Below are 17,533 nucleotides of genomic sequence, written 5' to 3'. Positions count from 1 at the left end.
GTTTCAATTTCAATCCATCTCTTCAGAAACTATGTTAAAAACGTTAGCAACCATGAAACCATCCTCCTGCGCTGAAAACCTACTTACTCCCAAGATCATCCTACAACACCCCGAAATTTTTGCGCCACTCTATACAAGAATTGTCAACACCTCATTTCGGGACCAAGTAGTACCCAACAATATAAAAAAGGTTACCGTCACACCCTTGGTTAAAAAACCTACCCTTGATCCTCAAGACCCTAACAACCTGAGACCCATCACTAATTGTAATTTTACACTTAAAGTACTAGACAAAATAGCAACAGCCCAACTCCAAGAATATGTAGAAAGCCATGAGATCTTACACCCTCAACAATCTGGCTTTAGAGCTGCGCACAGCACTGAAACCGCCATGCTGGATTTACAGTCCAAAATGCTGGAAATTATGGATCATGGAAAGGCTGGTTTACTAATATTGTTAGATCTGAGTACCGCCTTCGGCCTGCTTGACCACCAGCTCTTGCATCAAGCACTGGAGAAGGTCGCAAATTGTTCCAAGGAATCTATAAGCTGGTTAACATCCTTTCTAGAAAACAGAATATCCAGAGTACACTGGGGCGACAAATTCTCCTCTGAATTTAACATCTTTTGCGGGGTTCCACAGGGAGCTAGTCTATCCCCTTTACTTTTCAATCTGTACATCCGGCTTCTATGGGAGCTACTACAACAACTCCAGATATTCTTCACCAACTATGCTGATGATACTCAGCTGGTCCTGGAACTGACTGGGGATTACGCTAAAGATAGTAAGACTCTAAATACACTCTATGGTAACATCGAAGACTGGATGGACAATAACTGGATGTGCCTGAACGCAAACAAAACTGAATTAATGGTATTCGGTTCTACTCAGGCACGTGCCAAACTTTCCGCGGAATATCAGGCTTTCAAAATCAAAGAGACCCTTATCCCAGTGACAGACAAGGTTAAAACTTTAGGCATGACGCTGGAAGCATCTCTCAATTCTGATGCCCAGGCGACCTATGTTAGTAAAAATTGCAACTACTACATCCAGCTACTTAAAGCCATCAGACCACTATTGAGTGAGAAAAACAGCGCCACAATTGCAAGAGCAACCGTCATGTCACGTCTAGAGTATGGTAATGCTCTCCTGGTAGGAGCTAGTAAGCATAACATCCAAAAATTCCAACTGGTCCAGAACAACGCGATCAGAATGGTCAAAAAGAAATCAAGAAGTGAACATATAAGTGAAGCTAGACCAGACCTTCACTGGATGAGAATAGAGGAACGTATTCAATACAAGTCTATGTGCCTTACTCACAAGTGCTTGCATGGCAAAGCACCTGCCTACATGAAGTCCAAACTCACGTTTTACCATCCTCGTAGGGCATTAAGATCAGAGGCAAATGGATTGATAACACCCCTGAAATTCAAGAAAGAACTCGGCTTGGGCAGAGCTTTCCCGAACCGAGCAGCCTCCAACTGGAACAAATTACCTAAGCACCTTAGATTGGAGTCCAACCTTCTGGTCTTTCGTAAAAAACTCAAAACAGAGCTCTTCAAGTAATCCCTCGTCTAGGCCACTCTGAATCAGCTAACAGGTATAAATCTGTCTGCCGTCCCGTCGCCTCTTCTGGCTCTATGTTGAGCTTGTACATGTCTTTTTGTAAGCGCCCCGATGCCCGTGGGCAGTCGGCGCTATATAAATATATAAAATAAATAAAATAAATATATATGCCAAGAAAACTGTAGATTATATTATTTTATTCTATTAAGACTTTTTCTACATAGTACATATTTATTACATGAGAGGTGTAGTTTTAGGGGATTGTGCTATTTTTAGGGTACATTTATTGTTGGAATTGATATTTCAAACATGGAGCCTATTTTAGAAAGAGAGGATCTTTATTATTCAGAACACTTAGACATTTGGAGATAGTAAAACTGGAACATGTGGAGTTGACACTATTGTCAAATCCAAGGGTTCATGAACTATTGGGGGCATCACACTGGTAGAATCACCAGCTCAATGCGCTGCCAATTTTCATAAACATAGCACATAAGCTCCAAGCATTTTTATTTTGTGGTGGTCATGCAATTTCCAATATGCATCATCCACATCATCACAGGAATTTGCACCAGAAAATGTATCATAATTGGTGTTCCTAAGTTTTAAAACAGAATATTAGAAGGGCCACATCTTAGAGTTTTCTTCCACGAAGTACACTGGACATGCTCTGCCTCCATTTTAAAGCACTATTTGTTCACGTTAAATATCTGCAACTGTCTACACACATTTTTATTCTTATGACTGTCTTCCTCGTGTGGATGGATTGGGGACCTCAATTGTATTAACATTGCTGCTGCTGCTATTCTCATGAATAGACATGTTGACAAATGGCACAGCAACCATTTCTCGACTCGAACAAAAAAGCAAAATAAAATGACCACCTGGGATCAGGAGCTGGGACTCCACATAGATTCTTCTCCCTTTCCAGAGCAACCATTCAAATCAATGTAAACAAAAATAGACAAACATGCATTGAATGCAAGTTTGAGACATAATCCTGCTGTATTAAATAGCAACCATCGAAAGAGTGAACAGAATTTCTATCCCATTCCTTGGCACAAATCTTTCTAAGTTGCACAAAAGCAGTCTATCTTCGGAGCAAAGAAAAAAACTATTATTACTCCAATATCAATAAACACAATCCTAATAGCAGTAAACCCATAGCCAGGGGGGCATTCCTGTGTCCGATTGTGCCGCAGAGTCTATATTAAAGATCTCATGTTAGTCGGACCAGTAACTATGGGCACGCTAAACATTCACCTTAACTCCATACAAGAACCAGTGTGCTCAGTAAACTGCCATTAGTAACTGACAGTATCAAGTAGCAGTACAGTTTTTATAACATTATACAAAATATCTGTGTTTTCAATTTTAAACTGTTGCATATTCCCAACAATTGTGACTGAACATTTGAAGGAGCAGGTTTTAGTGTTTTGCACAATGTGCAACCAAATATAGGCAACACCATCCAGAAGTTTTTAGATGCTACTATGACACATAGTTCACAGCATCTATTCCTCATACAGAATTAGTTAAATTTCGCCCAAGGCATGAACAAAATCAGAAATATTGCCAAAACATATTCTGAATTTTCAAACTATTCAAATAACCTCCTCCTATATTAAATAGGAGCCACTGAAAGGGTGAACAGACTGTGTATCCCATTCAATGGCGGAACTTGGTTTCAGTTGCAAAAGGCCAGTTTGTCTTCCAAGCAAATAAAAACACTATTACAACTCCAGTCTAATGGTCACAGTCCTAATAGCAATAACCCAGAGCCAAGCTTCTGCATCAGACAATGACCCAAGATCTTCATCAAAGCCCTCACAATGTTCAGACTTGTAACTATGGACATGCTAAATATCCACCTAAACTCCATAGAAGAACCAGTTTGCCCAGCACCCAGTACATATGTATCAAATAAAAGTGCAGCAACACGAACATTAACAACTGTGTTTCCTATTTTAAACTGTTGCACATGTAAACTTCAAATAAATCATCCCAACATTTTACAACCTCTAATTTGTGTACAAAAATATAATTCCTTAACACATACCGCATCTGCATTTATTGGGGCAATTTGAACAGAAAAAATATTCCATTCCTTTTTTAATTAGTAAGAGTTTGCATAGCAATATGCCCAAACCAATCAAATATAGTTTTCATGAAATGAAACACTAGGCTTCACAAAACAAAAAACAAATAAACACAATTTATTTTCTCTTATACATAACACACAGTATGTTTTATACATAAACCAAATCTTTTTAAAATACGCATTTTGAAATCACACCACACCAGCAAAAAACAAAACAAATCTTTTTAAAACAAACACATTTTCATATCACCCCAAAAATCACTTTAACATACACCATAAGTGATTAAAAAAGCATTGTAGTTAAAATCATATTTCTATTGTTCTGTGACCATTCTTTTAAATGAATGCAACAAGTATACTTCATGGTTCTACATCATGCACCGCACTAAAATTCAATTTCTTTTCTAATGAACAACTTCCAATAATTATTCCCATCCATTATCTAAATATACAGCAGGACCACTTAATTGTTAAGAATACAGTAACAAATAAAAAAATAAAAACAGAGCACATTATCAACATATTATCAAATCAAACTTTCAACAAATAAATGACAAACAACTGATTAATGCCAATCATATTTAATCACAGGTAACATGAACTGTACAGTCTGAGTTCTACATTCAAAATGAGAAAAGTAGACGAAAAAGGGAGTTTCAAAACCAAAAAAGAGGACTATATTGTAAGAAAACTAATAAAATGGCTGACATATTCACTGCAACCTATTACAATGAAGTACACATTTACAACATGAACACCAGCCAATTAGAAACACCAAAACACATACAAAACCCTGCCCAGCATCACTAGTAGCCATGAAAATGCAACACGGCTACAAACCTTACCTGTAACCGCGGCTAAACATACATTTTCTACAAACAAAAAACCAAACTAAGCCAACCTTCAAAACCTTAGATAAGACAACATCTAAACACACAAAACAACACACACAGATTACATTCTGAGCTATATTGATATGATATGATATGATATAACAGTTTATTTATATAGCGCCTATACACAATGTATTTCAAAGCGCTTCAAGGCAAGCAAGGGAACAAGGGAAAATACAATGACATTCGTACAGGCCCTGAACAGTAAGGATGTGAAATTAACTATCGTACTCTGCCTGACGACATTTCAGATAGTGCAAGAGCTAAAACATAGATAGGGAAGGGAGGGGGGAGAGTGGGAAGGAAATGGAAACAGACAGGCGTCTACCGTACAAGGCCTGACAACATTTCTGGTAGAGACGGAGAAAACAAAAGGTGAGGGAGAGGGATGCAGAAAGGGAGGGGAGGAAGAAAACAAGCAACTATTGTACATTTCAGTTAGTGTTGGAAAGGGTGCAGGGGGAACAAGTAAAGGGAGGGGGGAGGACACAGACGAGGTTGCTATCATACTAGGTCCAGGGACAATTCTGAAAGAGTAAGTGCATAGAAGAAAGTTAGGGGAGGAGGGGAGGAGATAGGGAAAGGGAGAAAGGGAGAGGAGGAGAGAACAGAGCGGAAGCCGTCAAAAAGAGTGGAGAAGCAAAAGGGGAGAGCGAATACAATTGCAGAAGTCAGTAGTAACACAAAATGTTGTAAGCCTGGATACAAGATGAAGAAGGGAACATCATGATTCAGGGCCACTATGAGAAAGGATGACGCACCGTGAATCAATGAAGTCCATAAAAGTCAAATCCAGATTTGGCCACAAGGTGGTGATGGTGAAACCAGAATTTATCAGGACAGACTCCTGCAGAAGTAGGCTGGAGGGAGGTGAGGGGGAGCAGGGTAGGGTTATCAACATAACAATCTGATTACTGCACAGAAAATGTATATTAATATATGCAACTTTAAATATAACCACACCTACGAGAACCAAAAAAAAGACGAAAAGCCTTGATGCGCCTATGCACGTGTGGACATTTGCTGCTACCCACAACTATTCACAAAAACGAAAAATTAAATAATGTACTTCCACTACCCAAAACTCCAAACAAGTGTTGTTAGCACACATTCCAGCCCCCCTCCACTCCACATGATCCTTCTCCACTCCCCTAATCTCTCCCACTTCCCCAAAACACTCAATGCATCTACGATGAAACTCCAACCAAAATGTTGCATATCCGCGGCTACCACACATCCATAAACCCATGATGTGCCATTTGCCTTAAAATAGCTACAGCTGCACAGGGTACCATGTCTACCCGTGAATAGCAATGCCGTGCACTGAACAGCTATTGAATAGCCACGGATAAAGTTCTACATGGCCGATATGTATAAGCATAATTCAGAACACATAACGGATGAAGAACATGCAGTGTAAGTACACAATTCCAATAAAATTGACAAAAACAAGGATTTTATTATACTTGCTGTTACATTTCATTGACTTTCATCATAACCACCGTTACATACATTGGATAAAAAGGGGGCCTCACTTCACGCTTTATACTACAATACAACTTAAAAGATCAATACAGTACAACAATACTCATGTACACATATAGTAGTAGCTGAAAATAAAGCAAGCAGAAAATAATAGATAACAGTAAACTGGGTACATAAACATTCCACAGCCAAACAACATTACACCATAAGTAAGAACACACAACCTAAAATACATTGGGCCTCATTACAAGTATGCTGGCCCGGTAACAGCGGTACCTGTAAGCCTACCGGCACCGTTGTTACCGTACCGGCACACTAAGGGTTTGCCTGTCGGAATAGCTGTGCCTGGCAGGTCTGACCCTGCCGGGCATAGCGGCCACAGTAGGCACACCATCACGGAAGCACTGGCACCTTTAATAACAGTGCACGTGCTTCCGTGGTCCCCACTCCAATCGATCCCAATCAAACGCTATGGGAATGGGGATTGACAGAATTACTGGCACCTGACTTCCCGGCTGCCGGGGTTGTAATACCCTATTGTTACCGGGAAGTCAGGTGCCAGTAATTTATTTTGAGTCTGGCCGAAACCCGCCGGTAACCGCCAGACCCGTAATAAGGCCCATTGTATGGAGCGTCTAAACATAGAATACGATGGATCCTTTTTATATTGATTATGTTAAACTAATTTATTTATTTTTTCTCCAAAGTCTCACAGATTCAAAAGCCTGAAAACACACCGCCAAAATATAAAAAAAGAATCCCATATACCTACCAGGTCAGTGATTTTTCACCCTCAACGTCACTACAAATAACTTTAAAACAGAAATGAAACACTGTCACCCCAAAGTATATAGCTGCAGGTACAGAACTATTTGTACCCGCAGTTATCTGTGGTCCTTAGAGCCTCAGATAAAGCTGCAAATATCGGAAAACGGCCGAAATAGAAAATGCTTTCCTGCACCCGCAGCACCTCACAAGTGCCCCCCTCATCTGTGCCAGCTCTCTGCACTACCCAGATGGCCTCTTCACCTCCCCTGCCCTCTCCCTTTCCCCCCACAAAACATGCTGTTTCTGTGGCGCAGTTTACTTTCAGATGTCAGGTATTTGCGGCTATAGCCCAGGCTATGGAAAGCTTTGTGCTGCAAACTCAATCCCTAGACCCCCTCCAACTCCACAATTTCACTTGGAGCCCTCTAGCCTCCCCGCTACATCTAGCCTGATGACATTTCCATGTTTTACTACCTGCCAACAGCTTTTTTTCCTGCGTTTCATTTTACCATATCCTTGGCTATAGCCCCGAATATCGCTTGCATCGAGAGAAAAACAAGATGGCTGTCGTTACATTTCTAACACCTCGTTTGTGGTAAATCCCCTAAATATCAATATTTTTGGGAAGTGGGCACCCCTTGCTACATCCAATATTTAAAAAACGACTGCATCGAAAACCCCCAAACAATGCATGGATTGTGAGTCAACGCTGCGTGCCCAAGTTGTTTCAGACCTGGTCCAAATCCATCCAGCGGTTTGGGCTGTGCGCTTTGGCAAAAATGTACTTTGTCTATGGGAAAATGAAGGGGAAGAAGCTGCACTTTTTTTTTTCCCGCTTAACATTTTTGTTATTTAACACATTTTTATAAAACTTTTTTTATAAAACTTTGCAGTCGGGGGAGGGGGAGCTTTAATCACATTTGCAATTTCGGCCAAAATCGTTACTCAAATCAAAAGTTATTAACAATAAAATGTTGAGGGGTCCCTATTTGTCTCCAACTCACCTTAACCGTAGCGCAACGACTGCCGCCCTACGATATGATTTTTCATGTCATCGAATGAAGAACACTGAATTGCAAACATTAGTGTTCTTCTTGCAAGATATCGGTTTTTAACAGCTATCTCATGCAGTCATGTGTATAAATAATGAAGTACAACTGATCCAAGAGAGGGGTATCATTTTCTGGAGGTCACATGGATGAGGTGTAGAAGTGTTTGGCTGCTCCATTGGAAAACCTCTGTTTTCCTGTGTGTATTGGACATAATTCAATTGCTTCTTGACCGTTTGGCAAATTCCATTGTTGGCTCCCTAGGCATTCTAGATAGAACTGATGAGTCTTGAGTTTTGCACTGGAAGACCTCAAGTGTAGCTTGAGTGGTATGCCTTCTGTAGACTTCTCAACTCCCAGGCTTTTGGTGGCTATAAGCTACCGTGGCACCAGTTCTCACACAAGGCAAGCCCCATGCCTGTGCATAGACTTCAAATGGCTCTCACCACCCAAAACAATAGTTATTGATGTTACCTGACCTTGCGACTGAAAAGGTTGTAGTGAATTGGCTTCACCACAGGTTTTTATGCTGTATAATGTGGGTAATTTTACTGTTCTCCAGAACATACTTTGATGGATGGAATGTGAAAAGTACATTAGGATGTGCCCCATTGTGTATTCATGTGTCTGGACCTAGTGTGAGTTGAATGTGAGCCTGCAGTGTTATTCGTGATAGCGCTAAAATATTTTCATTTTGGTTATGTATGAAAATTGAAGAATTAGTCACAAAAGTACTATTGCTACCTAAAGCATCATCTTTCAGTCCACAGGCATGATGGACTGAAAGGGAATATTTGCCCACTATGCAAATAGTTTCATTTTGACGTTGATTATTTATTTTTTTAAACAATCTTTGATCTTTTCCATAAATATGCAATGATGCCCATGCATTGGGGAGGGCATGATGGAGGCACTAATATGTCTGTGATAAGAAAAGGCTGCTTTGTTCACAAAGACTAGGCTGACCTTAAAGTTGCCCACTCAGTTCACATTGATAACCAGGTACATGTTGCGTGTTTAGGATCGAAGGTAGGGTGGTGCCACTTGATGTTAACCAATTGCTTTGCAACATTCCATGATGGATGAGGGCGTTACTCACATGTGGTAAAGATGAGCGAGAAGACAGCAGAACCAATTGAAGGATGGGCTATATGTAATCATTTGCATGCATATAGGTGTTAGCCAATGAGGGTTGGGGGTTAACACTGTATATCGTGTGCGTCATGAGTGACGATTTGTGCATTTATAACCTGAACCATGTAGGAATGACATCAGAGAGTTCTTTGGCAGTGGATGTGTAATACCCTGCTGCCTTATTCATTGATATACAAAATAAAGCTCTTGTCTTTCTCAAAAGAGTGTGCCCCTAGCATATTTCCCTAGCCGGTTGTATTTTGTTGGTCTGATCGATGGGAGTTGTCCCACATGTACAAAGTCAATATTTGACTATATGTATGCACAATAAAACAACAAAACAAAAAAATAAAGAAAGAAAGTCATAATCAAGTGCTGGATACAGCATTTTCTCTGCCAGGTATGTTATTCCATTTCAGCGGGCTGTGGTGTCTGGGCAGAGTGAACTTGGGGGATCGCCAAATATTTAGTGGTATTTACTGGTATCCAGTCAACATATTTGAAACAAAACAGAGTGGTAAATTTCAGAGTGGACCAAAACACAGAAAAACACTGTGACCATTCATTAAATAAATAAAGGATGGTGGGGTAAAGGGGTTAAAATGGGTCCGGATGGGGTAGGGGTTGCGTTTTAAGTGTTTAACAATGAGGGACTTGGAGGAGGACCCCCAAATAAAAAATAAAAATAAATCACTGAGAAGGACGACAAGGACTGTTGGCTGTTGGTAAATGCTGCTGGGAACGTGACTTGCGTGAAATTGAAATTGCGCGTCTGCTTTCATCATTTTCATCGGGCAGCTTTACTGACGAACGAAAACGCGTGAAGGAGGACGTCTTCAAAAGCAACACAGGAAGTTGCCTGGAGGCAGCTGCCATTGGGCAGGTAGGCTTGGTCACTCCATCTCTAGGCCCACCCTCTTACTATAACTACCCAAGGTGCAGCACACCTGCGCGTGCACCGAGAAGGACGACAAGGACTGTTGGCTGTTGGTAAATGCTGCTGGGAACGCAGCTTGCATGAAATTGACATTGTGCGTCTGCTTTCATCATTTTTCTCGGGCAGCTTTACTGACGAACGAAAATGCGTGAAGGAGGACGTCTTCAAAAGCAACACAGGAAGTTGCCTGGAGGTGAACTATGTTAAGACTGGAATAGCTTGCTTTCAGAAAGTGTGTCAGTTTAATAGACACTTAATGGACACTTAATGGTCAGCCTGACTGCAAGCCTGCCAACGCTTTGATAATTAGTTTGAAAGATTGTTACTTTTTTTCTCTCTCTCTTTTTCTTTTTTTTCCTTCTTTTTAAGCAGGTGCCATTGGGCTGGTAGGCTTGGTCACTCCCTCTCTAGACCCACCCTCTTACTATAACTACCCAAGGTGCAGCTCACCTGCGCGCGCACCGAGAAGGACAACAAGGACTGTTGGCTGTTAGCTGTTAGTCTGTTAGTCTTAGTAGGTAAATGATCTCTCTATTTTAACATACTCGTACTAAAATCAGTCTAAGACTTGTGCAGGTAAGAAGAAAAAAAATATCTGGTGATTACTACTGCAAAAAGTTTGTAACGTGGCTAAAAAGTGAAAAATGAAAAATAGGAAATCTAAATTGCCAATGGTCATGAAAGACCCACGGGCTGACTTTTTTGCGGCAGTATCCACGCGCAGAGCTAGCTTAGCAAGGGCGGCTGCGCTACCACTCCCCCCGCAACAGCCTGACGAAGAAGAAGAACTTATTGCATGTTCTATAAACTGCTCTAATAATTTGAAATTAGGCAAGGACAAAGGAACGGAGGAACCACAAATGAATGCTAACTCACAATCCTTGTTTGCGGAAGAACTAAGTGATCTACCGCAAAAAGAGGTTCTGAAAGAATTGTGGTCTGAGTTAGCTAATACTCAAGGAGAAGTAGGCGCAAACGAACACATGGACGATGACACTCTTAATGTATTTAGGACAGCGGATCTAGATACCTTTCAATCGAATGATATGTCTGCTTCTATTGTGTACGGATTCGATTAATGAACTACCTTTGGATAAGTCTGACAATACTGATATTTGCACATTGATGGGGATTTTTAACCGACTAATTTTAAGTGAACTAAAAAGACAAACAGACTTATTAGCACAAATGAATACAACTGTTCAGCAGGTTCCGGATAAGCTTAATGAGATTTTAGCTAAATCCATATGAAAGCCGCCTACAAAACCTTTAATTGGTAGAATGTCAGAAGAGACTTCTATGAATTTAGAAAAAATATCTAGATCTGGAACTATTGTAATAGAAGACTCACAGAAACTGAGTAACCCAAATAAAAATGTAGCGGGATCTAAGACCATGGTACTAGCGACTGAACTGTGCCTCAAACCAAATGTGGAAAAAGTAGGGGGAAATACGAATATATTGAAAAAAGAAAAAAAAAAGCTAACACAGATGCAAAACAAAAATAAAAACAAAAATTTCCCTAAAACATTGCGTACAATTTTTAAGAGATGCGAATTTCAAAAACATGATAGAAACTGAACAGCAGGATTTGATAGGCTCGGACAAATCTAAAACTGGGAAAAAAACATGTAGATATGGAAGAAATCACGAATATAAGAGGCGATGTGACTAAAGTTAACCTATCCTTACAGCAGGAAGTTTATCATGAATCTGAAAAAACCATCTCTGAAACTATGAAAAAAAAAGAGAAGGAATCTTTAGATATCGTATCTCAGCTGTCGTCGTTGAAAATTTGTATGGCAGATATCTTTGACATTTTTAAAGCTAACTCGATGATACCTATCGTAATATCAAAAACCAATTACTCGATAGCTGAGACCGAGAATAACCCTGTAGGCAACACGGTAGGCCCAATCACAATTCCGGAAAATAATGGTACGAAACAGAAGGCAAACTCGAAAATAAATGTTCAAAATCCATCATCTTGTGCAGGGAGTATGCTGATACAAAATTAAATGTTAATATCTGACAGTGAAATTGTGAATGCACTTTTAGAAGATTTTAGTAATGAAATGGAAACAAACAAAAAAGAGCACATTAATAAAAACGAAGAAACGAACGGTGGATGCGTGGTGGTGATGGAAAATGAAAAGGATATCAAGCAACAAGATATTACTATGATAGTAAGAACATTTTTAGAAGAACATAGTAATAATAGAAATACACCTGAAGAATCAAAACCTAGTATAGAAAGGAAAAATACACCAATACTGTATGAAAACTTTGAAGAGGATGACGAATTCTCAGATTTGAAAAATCCAGCCAAGGCCGAACTGCCAAGCCTAATACTTACAACGTTATTTCCTGAAGGTAGAAAGATAGTTTTGAACCGCCCGTATATTATGTCACTATTTGCTATGATCCCTACACTTTAAATGATATCTCCTGCTGAAATTGTACTAGTGGATTTTATTCATAGAAAAAGATGGGACTGTGTTCGACTGATAATACCATCAGCGCTAGTTAGAATGTTGATTTTAAAAGAGGCAGAAACTTTGCAATGTAAAGGGTTTGACATATTTCAATTGACAGACCCTGAGCCTAAAAGAGGTAGGAGTCACGCCTCATATGGAAAAGAAATGTACCCTAATTCAGAAATAGCTAAGCATCAGAAATAGCGGAGATACACTCTGAAAAGGGGGAGTTAAGAGGTCTGATTCTTGATTTGACAAAAGCAATTGAATCATTGAAGGCTTTGGCTACGCCACTTTAGCAACAAAGGTAAAGTCTCCATGGCATCCTGGAATTCGAGAGGTCACTCACAGTTGCTATGTAACATAGAAGTCACAGATTACTTGAATAATTTTGAAGTGATCCTTATTCAGGAAACTTGGGCGACAACGCAATTAGGTTGGGAGAATTATTACACCTGGCAAATTCCGGCTGTCAAAGGCGACAAAGGAAGACCTATGGGTGGACTCCTTACCGCGTGTAAATTTGACATGGAACCAGTTAATATTAAAGTATGGGCTGACCTAGAGGTTTTCCTTGCAGTGACTTGTAACATCAAAATAGGGGACACCCGTATTAATGTATGAATCATCAATATATACTGGAATCCTCTTAAGTACACCGAAAGTCAATTGTTAAAAGAAATAGATACTTTAACACACAAAATTGATGGATGGAGAGAAACAAATGCTAACAACTTTGTGCTAATGACGGGTGACCTAAATGCAAACTGTAACCTTCGTAAGGCGGAGTTTGATGAACTGATATTGAATATAGAGGATGTAGATAACAAATGTAAAACCATGTCATCTAATAACAAACAGAGAGGTGCAATTTGGTTGAACTTTTTAGAATGATGGGGTTAACCAAAATTTATAATGATAAATATACATGGCATGCTAGGGGTTTTTGCTCTATAGTTGACTATATGTTTGTAACTGAGGGTTTTGAACATTTTATGTCTCAGCTAACAGTTGTAGAAATGTCTACTAGCGACCATAACTTGCTTTTAATAGAAATCCCACATATAGAGAATCTGAAAAAACATGCAATCTATGATAGAGAAATACTTATCAACATCAAAGGTACAAGGATATGATGGTCTTACACCAAAACTAAAAAATTCACCTCGGAACTGTGTAAAGATTGGGGAATTATGTTGTATGAAGAGAAAACCATAAATTTGTCAGCAAATGGATTTACTGATTATATAAACATGATTACACAAAAAAACATACACAAATAAAGTAAGTAATAATAAAAAAAGGTCCCATACTCATGGGTTTGACAATCAGACCTTAGTAAAAAAAAAAAGAGCTGAGAAAGGAAATCTGCAAGCTGAATAATGGCACCGATGTTATATTGGAGAAAATTAAAAAAATAAGAAAATTAAAACAAGCATATAAAAACTGGTTAATTGCACGAAAAATGTATAAAGACCAAATCGATGGTGAGAAAATGCTGGCGGTAATTAAGAGCAAAAACACTTCCAACTTTTGGCTACTGTTAAATGACACTTTGACTACGCAAAAAGAGATTCTTTTCACGCAAATTAGTGAAGATACTCAGAAAAAACATTTTGTAGCTTTATATGAGATGCCCTGTGACGAAAAACTCTCTGAAAATAATTTTACTAGAAAAAGTGAAAAGGTGATATGGGATTTGGATATCTCCCCAAGCCACATATCTAAGATGATTGGGAAAGCTAAAAAATCAGGAGCCCCCGGGCCAAATAATTTATCTAGTCTGATAATAAAAACTGATATTGTCTTGTGGGGGGAAATCTTACATATACTGTTTACCAATATAACTACCAACAAAATAATCCCAGAATCTTGGAAGCTTGCCATTGTGATTCCTATTTATAAAAAAGGCCTAAGGTCTGCTCCTGAAAGTTACAGGCCTATTGCAATATCAGATCTTGATTATAAGATCTTTACGTCCATCATACTAAAAGACCTGGATGAATTGATTATCAGATGTAATGTGCTTGAAAATAAACAAATAGGTTTCAGGAAAAAACTGGGTACAGACTGTGGCGGTTTGGTCTTGAAAAGTCTGCAATCAAAAACTGTCAGAAAACAAGATGTATCAATTTTTGTAGCAGCAATGGATCTCTCGAAGGTCTTTGATCTGGTGGATCGAAACAAATTATGGGAAACCTTATGTGAACTATCCATTCCTCTGCATCTTCTGGAAATGATTATAGAGTTATACTCTAACACAAAAATTAAAATCAGACTTAATTTGGAAGGGAAGTTATCCTCTGAACAGTTAATTCCAAATGGTCTGAGACAGGGCTGTAAACTGGCAGCTACTTTATTTAATCTTTACGTCTGCAGAGCTGGCAAAGAAATGAAAGGTAAGGGTTTGGTAGCACCTAAACTAGGTGATATCACTATAGAATGGCTAGCTTACGCTGATGACTTTTTACTTATGGATTGCACTAACGTTGGTTTGCAGAAACTTATAAATGCTTTTGTGCTGTTTATCTCCAGTATTCGGTTAAAGATGAATGCAGACAAAACTACTATTATATGCCTGGGTAAGACATGTAAAAAGCATTTGCAGTTATCCTGGTATTGTCAAGGGAAAAAAATCACATGCCAAAAGTCTTTCAAATGTTTGGGATATGAGTTTGTAGGTAATGATTCTATGGTTACAATGAAAAAACAGTTAAAAAATAAAGCAGATAACATTTTAAGACAGATGCGCAAATTTGATGCACAATTTGGGAGATTTACAGCAATACCATTAAAACAATTTTACATCATGTCATGTATCCCTAAATTGGTATACGGTCTAGAATTTTATGAGCTGGAAAACACGGATTTGATAAAAAAACTTGAAAGTGTCATATGGAAAGGGGTTCTATACTTCATTCCCAAGAATACTGCAATCGAAGTAATTAGATACAAATTTGGTTTACAGTCTCTGAGATCCATTATTGCCTGCAAAAAAATACTATTATGGAGAAAATGTTCACTTTTAAACACTAATTCGCTATATACGTTAGCTGGAAAAGATGCAACAAATGTCTTTTGTATGAAACTTAAAGAAGACACTGAAGAAATACTGGGGAAAGCAGGTATATCATTTGAGTTGCTAATAAATAATCAGCAGAAAGTAAAAAACATTTTGAAATGTAATGATTGGCAACTGACGCTTGACACAGTAGCCCAATCGAAAACAATGAATCAAGCCTACACATGTTGGAAACTTAAACCCCGATTGGAGTTTTATCTGGAAAAATATCTGTCAAGAAATGTTAGAAATACTTATATGAGATTTCGTTTTGATGTTCTTAAGACAAACTATGTTTTAAAAAGATGTAATATGTTAAAAGATGAGTGGAGTTGGTGTAAATACTGTAAAAAAGAAGGGGAGGAAGAAACCCTGCTGCATCTGATTTTGCTATGCCCTGTGCTAATGAAGGAACGAATACAATACTTTCAGCAATTTATAAGGCACTTGCACTGTGTAGACAGGAATTTGTTATGGTTTCAGATTCGACATAACAACTCTACGGTATTGAAACTTAGAATCATAGCCCTTTTAAAGAATTTTTGTGCGCTATCATGAATTGTCAGTCTAACTGTGAACGATGAATTTTGTATTTATGAAATAAGTTTTAAGAAATTTTAAGATGATAATTGAGCATTGTTGATTTTAAACTGTTTGTTCATGTAATGTAATATTTACTATGTGATTTTCTACCTTTGTATGTGATTTCTATTTTGTAAAGATTTATATAAACCATATACAAATAAATAATAATAATAATAATAATAATAATAATAATAATAATAATAATAATAATAATAATAATAATAATAAATCAGTGTTTTTCGGTATTTTTGCCACAATAAAATGTACCACTCTGTAACTGTGGTCGGTAAGATCTACCTGGTTATGAGTGGCAGAATGGTACAGTCAATCTCATTTCTGGAATTCCATAGGACTGCATTAGGGATTTGTTGTATTTGCCATCAGTGGTAATAGTTATTGTGGTAAACTATTTTTTTTTGTCAAAGTAGAGGAAAACCTCCAGCATGTTGTGGAGGCAATGCCTCCCCACACAATTTGAATTTGGCAATGCAGGAAACTGATATTAAAGTGGTACAATCCAGTGTCCATGACTTTGCCGCCGTTTTTTCCATCACAACCAAACTAGTAATGAGTCCTTTCATATTTTCTATGTTGTATACAGTCCCTCATGTCTCCAATATAAACCCCTTGCAACGCCTGTTCATGGGGGACAGAGCAGAGGTTGGAAAAAGTGGGCAGGATGACCATGCACAACATAAAATTATATAGGAAGCTTCCAACTAAGGAGAGCAATTCACTCGGGTACAGAATGACATCATAGACAGCTCCAGCTTGACTCTTGTTGTCTATCAGATGTCACTCAGAACCCCTCAGAGAAACATAAACCCATAACTGAGAGAAACCCACCTTTATTTCTATATATTGCACCTATTAGCTAATTTCCTGTTTTTTGCACATGCACGATTTCCTCTCTGCATGCTATTCCTTATGGCTATTAGTACACTTGCACTTCGCCCATGCCAAACTCAGGGCACATTCGTTTTCTATTGTTTAACCATTAATAATGATGTTTGGTGCAACCTCTCAATACCTCAGCAACAGGCAGAATGCTAAGAATATAAAGATAATTTAAAGGTCAAAATCAAGAATACAATCGTAACAAAGATATAATTAGAACATATTCGGCCTCATCACAGTATTTCAGTGGTAAATCCACCGAAAATACTGCGAAACAGAATGACTCTTACAGCCACTTAATCCTGTGGCTTTACCGTGGGATTGCAGGTGGTGGTAGGGTGCTGTAAATCCCCATGTTTTGAGTCCTTAGGACCCCTTGGGGATTTTGGCAGATTTACCGCTGGCGATAATTCTGCAGTTTTTTTGTGATTTTTGGCAGTAAGGTAGCGGATTTACCTCCAGCTTTTTGCTGTAGATTTATCCTTCACCTTACCAACAAATGTATATTATGGCCGTGCATTAATGTGGCAGTAACATGACGGTAATGGAATAACCATCATGATACCGTCTTTTTTTTTA

The 17,533-nt window shown here is 38.6% G+C and overlaps 1 protein-coding gene across 1 annotated transcript in view; it reads right to left on the bottom strand.

Moving 5' to 3' along the window:
• CDH12 (cadherin 12) overlaps window positions 1-17,533 on the bottom strand; it is a 1,497,293-nt gene that overhangs the window by 453,554 nt on the left and 1,026,206 nt on the right. The window lies entirely within an intron of this gene.

The sequence above is a fragment of the Ambystoma mexicanum genome, chromosome 5p (assembly GCF_040938575.1).
Source record: "Ambystoma mexicanum isolate Mex_15411 chromosome 5p, UKY_AmexF1_1, whole genome shotgun sequence".
NCBI classification, from domain to species: Eukaryota; Metazoa; Chordata; class Amphibia; order Caudata; family Ambystomatidae; genus Ambystoma; species Ambystoma mexicanum.
The sequence above is the reverse complement of the archived record's forward strand: the minus strand, read 5'-3'. Positions and strand labels throughout refer to the sequence as shown.